The following is a 7,217-nucleotide window of genomic DNA, read 5'->3' as shown; positions in this document are numbered from 1 at the left end:
GATTTTTTTTCAAAACTAGGATTACTTTTGGATTTCTATAAGTAATTGGATTTCTTCCAAAACTAGGATTACTTTTGGATTTTCTATAAATAGTTGGTTTTCTCCCAAAACTATTTAATTCCTTCAGATCTTCTTTTTGGTTCTTAATGTTTATATCTGGAGATATTTTGTTAGTTTTCTTTGATGTTTTATTGAATATTCAACTCATGGTTTAAAGAGAGTACATCAAAGGTTTTGCTTGTTATACACAAGAGAGAGAGAGAGAGTTGTTCTTCGGTGGATTCTGAAGAATTCGAGCCTAAAGCTTCGGTGGATTCTGGAGTGGCTCATCGTAAAGACAATTCCGAGGTGAAGATGTGGTTGGAAGAGGCACATAGAGGTTGGTTCAATTAGGCGTGGATTCGCTAGGTAATTGAGAGTATACCTGTGTAATGCCTTTAAATCTTCTTAGTGGATTGTTTTGTAGCTGTTGCCCGTAGTTTTTTAATCATAGTTGGAGGTGTCCAATTGTGGTTTTTCCACGTTAAAATCGTTGTGTTGATTTGTCTTGATTGTTTGATTGGGATTGTTATATACTGCTTAATATTGTTACATAATCACAAATCAATATCTAGGGGATTTCTAGATTTTTCAATTGCTTTGCGAATAATTTAAAAAAAAAAGAAAAAAAAAGAAAAAGAAAAAAGAAAGTGAATGTCCATTAGCCCAATTATATCATGAATAAAAGTGGTTTGAAAAAATTGGTCATGCATGCAAGATTCCAGACATGCAACCGACTTAAAAGGAAGAGAATGCACATGCTTCAAAAAAGCAAAGTGCAAGCTCAGTAAACAAAGACATAGAGTAAAAAAAGTTATGACGAAAGTAAAATAAATAAATAAATAACCTTACTTTCGAATGTTCTTTTTTGGGGGTTTGTAACTGCTAATAGTACTGGTCTGTAGAGTTTAGATTTTGTTTGTTTCCGTTTGTTGTTTTCTTTTACCTGTCTTTTGAATATAAATATATTATATGATATACATTATGATTAATGTAACGCCCTCAAAAAAATAACATTAGAACCCATCAACTTAAACATGCATTGGTATAAAAGATAAATATTCTTCTATTCATCAGAGTAGTTCTTTACAATGAGTGTTACATGTTAACAACAAAAGCAAATGCTCTCCGGGCTTACAGCTTTCCAAGTTAACACTTGGTTACAAAAAAAAAAAAAAGAGTACTAACTCAACTACACATTAAGCCCTTGGCTTGAATTTACATGTAATACATCCAAAAGATCACAAAACGACAAAAGCCTGACTGCCTCTTGCCTCCCAAGCTATGTTCCTGGAGGTGGCATGCTACCTGTACCTGAAAATGATGTCCCATAAAGGGTGAGCCACAGCCCAGTAGAGATACACTAAACCAGCTATGAACAATGACTAAAAGATTAGCAGTTGATAGATGGTCAACACAGATACATCCACATATATTACATTTCGATTTCATGACATTAAGTCCATGTTACATTTCATTTCCCATGTCTTTTCCAACTTTGATTTTGAAAACAAGGCTCAACACCTAGCCAAATAACTTAATGACATTTTAGACTCATCTTTAAAACACTTTCGAAATTTATGAGGGATACACATTTTAATGCTGTATCAATAACACATAAACCATTTCCACACTTTGAGAAAGATACACATTTCGGTGCTGTATCAACATAACATAGAATCACTTCTATACTTCACAATTGATAACGATATACATTTTAGTGCTATATCAAATCAATTCAAACACTTCCATAATCGACACTTGATACACATTATAGCGCTAAAATCCGGTTTAGAGGTCCATCCCCTATCTTCCCCTAAACCGTGGAGTACATCCCCTATCTTCTCCCACACAACACATGTATATAAACATAGATCATATACAATCAATCAATACATAAAATTAATGTATTATTCCAGTTGCTATATTCAATAGCATACTCAATCGATTAGTTTTAGTTTGCCTAATCATCATGCAGTGTCTAAAAAAATCAAGACTATCCTTCACCGATAGCCCAAAGCAGTTATTTCTATACTGAAAATAAATGCACTAAATGGATATATAATCAACATTTCAACTAGGTGAGCGATAAACGAATCAAACTACACCCTTTAATCCCATACACATCCAATTCCAACATTCTCAATTTAATTCCTCTTTTCTTCAAATTAATTATACTAATTAATTTATCAATGTAATTATAGCATTTCCCATAATTAACATCACAACCCTAAGGTTCCATTTTCACCAATAATCCAATATTGATCTCATTTCTCTATGCCAAACATGCATATAAGTTTATATGAACAAAACCCCAACTTTTGTAAAATTGCACAATGGCCCAAACTTTCTCAAAATTACCCAACAACCCCCAACTCATCAAATTGCTAAAATTCAAAGACAAAACCCATGAGAATGAGTAGGATATCCCTACCTCGAAGTTAGAGCTCAAACGGAGAAGAGACCAAAACCAAAGTGCTCCAAACTCCAAACTTTTCGGATCAACACGACGCCCATGACGATCAACACAACTTTTACAAAGGCCGAAGGGAAAGGAAGCACTCTATCTAGATCAAACCCTAGAGAGAAGGGAGTTTCTAGAGAGAGAAGCTCTCAAAATCGATTTTGAAAAAGTTAGAGAGAGAGAAGAAACGTGAAAAGTGATTCAAAAATGCCCAACTGCTATCTGATATACGACATGTCTGCTCGAGCGGAAAACACAACGCTCGAGCGTCAAGAACAAAAAGCATGGTCCGCTCGAGCGCAAGAAGGCCCGCTCGAGCGCCAAGACACAGAGATAAAGCACACCCGCTCGAGCGCGAAAACCAGTCTGCTCGAGCGTAGATTTCCCTCTCCCAGAACTTTCACAGACAAAACACTACCCGCTCGAGCACCAATAGGTCCACTCGAGCGCAACCCGCTCGAGCGTAAGAAAACCCGCTCGAGCGTGAAAAATACACCTGCAGAAGTTTTGCAGAGGCACGGAATACTGGGAGTGTGTAAATTTCACTCGAGCGCAAGAAGACCCGCTCGAGCGGTCAACCAAAAGAAAACTCCGCTCGAGCGCAGAATGGCCCGCTCGAGCGTAACACCAAAACTCTGGGCAACAACACTTGAGACTAAGACTCAACCTACCTGCTCGAAACACGCCCAACACATCCTAAAATTCAAACATAGGGAATTAAAGGACAACAACAAGATACACAACTACCAACTCTGCGGAACCAAAGTTCCGGAGTACAACAAATACAAAAAAGAAAACCAGGATCGCTATAACCTCTCCCCCTTAAAGAATTTCGTCCCCGAAATTAAATACATGTTTTTCAAAATCAAGATTTTCTCAATTCCCAACATTATTACAATGCGAATTTTAACAGCTCAACCCATTACCGGTCATCTCATCTCTTTTCAAGAGGCAGTTTACAACATTTTTCACAAAAAACATCATAGTTATGCATTCCCTGAAATTCCACAAATTTCAATACTACATTCCACAAGTCTATATCATATTCAGTATTCATGATATATTCCCATTTCTACAATACATCCAACATATGCAATGTTACACTAAACTTCCATTTTGAGGCAAGTTTCAAAATACTTCCATTAAATCAAAACATAAACCATGTTTTACAACATAAGATATATTCAATACTCTTAAGGTTCACCAATACAACAAAATATACAATACATGCTTAAACATCCATAAATAGATCCGAATATTTCTCTCGGACCTCCAACTCACGTTCCCAAGTAGCTTCCTCCACTCCATGATGTTTCCACAAGACTTTTACTAAGGGAATGGTCTTGCCTCGCAAGACTTGATCCCGTCTATCCAAGACCCGAACCAGTCTCTCCTCATACGAGGCATCCTCATCAACCTCTAAGTCGGTCCAATCCAATACATGCGATGGATCTGGCTCATACTTCCGAAGCATACTCACATGAAACACGTCATGAACTCCGGACAACTGTGGCAGCAAAGCCAAACGATAGGCAACCTCGCCAATCCTCTCAAGGATCTCAAAAGGGCCAATAAACCGAGGGGATAATTTCCCGCTCTTCCCAAACCTCATCAATCCCCGCCTAGGTGATATCTTTAGAATGACATGATCACCACCTCAAATACCAAAGGTCGCCTCCTACGATCGGCATAAAATTTCTAACAACTCTGGGCTGTAACAAGCCTCCTACGGATAAGCTCAACTTTCTCCGTCATTTCCCTCACCAACTCCGGACCCAACAAAGGTGCATCACCCACCTCGGCCCAACAAACTGGAGACCTACACAGTCGGCCATACAAGGCCTCAAACGGTGTCATACCGATACTCGACTGAAAGCTGTTGTTACAGGCAAACTCCACCAAGGGCAAATGCCTCTCCCACATCCCACTAAAATCAAGGACACAACCCCGAAGCGTATCCTCAAGGATCTGAATAGTACGCTCAGACTGCCCGTCAGTCTGAGGATGATAAGCCGTACTAAAGGTCAACTTAGTGCCCAAGGCACTCTGCAAACTCTGCCACAACCTAGCAGTAAAACGAGGATCTCTATCTGAGATGATCGTCACTGGGACCCCGTGCAATCTCACTATGTCCCGAATATACAAGTCAGCAAGATGATCTACCGAATCTCTCACGCGCATAGAAATGAAGTACGCCGACTTAGTCAACCGGTCTACAACCACCCAAATGGCATCACTACCCCGCTGTGTCCTCGGAAGACCTACAACGAAGTCCATAGTGACATGCTCCCACTTCCACTTGACAATAGGCAAGGGTTACAACAAACCCGCTGGCCTCTGATGCTCGGCTTTCACTTGCTGGAAAGTAAGGCACTTCGATACGAAAACAGCCACATCTCTCTTCATACGCCGCCACCAAAACTGGCGACCCAAATCACGATACATCTTAGTGCCTTCCGGATGCACTGCAAGGCGTGAATGATGGAACTCTCAGAGTACTTCCTCTCGGCAAGACTCCGGTCAAACAAGCGGTCTCGGTATCTCACACTCTGGTCGGGACACACCGCCAAACCCTTCTTAACCTTCCCACTAGAGATCTTCTCTCGGAAGGACTCTACCTCAAGGTCACCTCTCTGTGCCTCTAATACTCGGGTCACAAGTGTAGGCTACGCAACAACAGAAAACAAGGCCGCAGTCTCAACAGATTCGCCCAGGAGCAAATCAAACTCGCCAAGTGCACCCAACATCTCCCATTCCCGGATGGCTATACAAGCTACATCACTAATGGATTTCCTACTAAGGGCATCGGCCACAACATTGGCTTTCCCGGGTGATAGTGCAACTCAAAATCATAGTCCTCAATGAACTCCATCCATCTCCTCTGCCTCAAATTCAAGTCCCTCTATGTAAACAGATACCTCAAACTCTTGTGGTCCAAGAACACCTCGAACCTCTCACCATAAAGGTAGTGCCTCCAAATCTTCAAGGCAAAGATCACTGTTGCTAACTCTAGGTCGTGTGTGGGGTAATTCTTCTCGTGAATTTTCAACTGACGTGAACCATAGGCAACTACTTTCCCCTCTTGCATCAACACACAGTCCATACCCTCTCGTGAGGCATCACAATAAACCGCATAACCCAACCCTCTCTCCGGAATAATCAAGACCGGAGCGGTGGTCAATCTAACTTTCTACTCCTGGAATGACTTTTCGCAAGTCTCACTCCACACAAACTTGACCCCTTTTCGCGTCAATCTAGTCAACGGCGAAGCTAGCCTGGAGAAATCTTTCAAAAACTGACGGTAATACCCAGCTAATCCCAGAAAATTTCGGATCTCAAAAACGCTCTTAGGCTGTGCCCAATCCTACACTGCCTCAATCTTGGATGTATCAACGGACACTCCTTCCCTGGATACCACATGGCCTAAGAATTTGACCTCTCCTAGCCAGAATTCACACTTCCCAAACTTGGCATACAGTCTATGGGCTCTAAGCAATTCAAGGACCACTCTGTAGACGCGTCCTCGGGCCTCACAACAGTTCGGACTCAATTTGTGTCACGGTCCTGTATCTAATCTCGCAGAATGCAATGCAAGACCGATGAAATCATCAAAAAGTCCAAATCCGGCAAATCATTTTTGAAAATAGATTTTTTGAAAGAAGTGTCAAACATGGACTGCTTTGCCAGATATAGAGTTGCCACCTAAATATTTTATTTTGGGAAATTTAGAAAATCCTGACTCGTTGCCTAAGGCCACGTGTCCGTCATCACCAAAGTTGCCTCGACTCGGGAACTTGGGTACGATTGGGGAAGGTCACTTCGTGAGCACCCCCGCTCGCCTGATCAAAGATCGGCCTTTACTAACCATGATATCTAGTTTTGAAAATATTATGCATTCTTATTCCGGTTATTAGCTTAGATTTACTATGTGATGTGCACAGCATACAAGTATAGACTGGATCGCCTGAATTGGAACGAAACATTTCATGTTTGTTTTTTTGAAAATGGTTTGATGGTACTACTCGCAAGTAGGCTAAGACGTGGATTTGCCACCCTTGGGTGGGCTTAGAAAACATGATTTTGCCACTATCTAGTGTGCTTAAAACTCACAATTAATGAATTGTTCCAATTCAAATAACCCAACCTTCACCCACAGGCATTCAGGCAGTTATATCACATAAGCACATAGCCTCATGGTAAGCATGCTATCAGGGCAGTCACTAACACGCATGCAAGGATGCTAAAGCATAAAACTTACCGAGTACTCCAAGCCAAAACAGAAGCTATGTTAGAAATCCATGCATGATCCTAACTATACAGAAATGTCTAATGCAACACATGCAAAAATGCAACTACAATAGGCTCGGCTATTCTAAAATGACATGTGAAATGCTACAGCTAACAAGTATTCAACTCGGAATTGAGATACAAATGCAGTTAGTATGATGCGTCGAGCCCGGTGCATGCAAAACAGATGAATAATGCAAACATGCAAGCATAAGTATGCTAATTGAAACATGCCCTAATCTAACAATCATAAGCTGGTAAATAAAAGGGAGAAAGACGTGGGGTTGGAAGACGTACATCACACGCACACACACTTATTTCAGTTGTGCCCTCGCTCGGAGGGTCCAAAAGAATAATACAGTCGGAATAAATAATTACAGTCCAGAATGAATAATTAAATAGTACAAAACCCTAATTAATTAACAAA

This window comes from Camellia sinensis, chromosome 8, assembly GCF_055761805.1.
Source record: "Camellia sinensis isolate YWXY chromosome 8, ASM5576180v1, whole genome shotgun sequence".
Taxonomy (NCBI): Eukaryota; Viridiplantae; Streptophyta; class Magnoliopsida; order Ericales; family Theaceae; genus Camellia; species Camellia sinensis.
The sequence above is the reverse complement of the archived record's forward strand: the minus strand, read 5'-3'. Positions refer to the sequence as shown.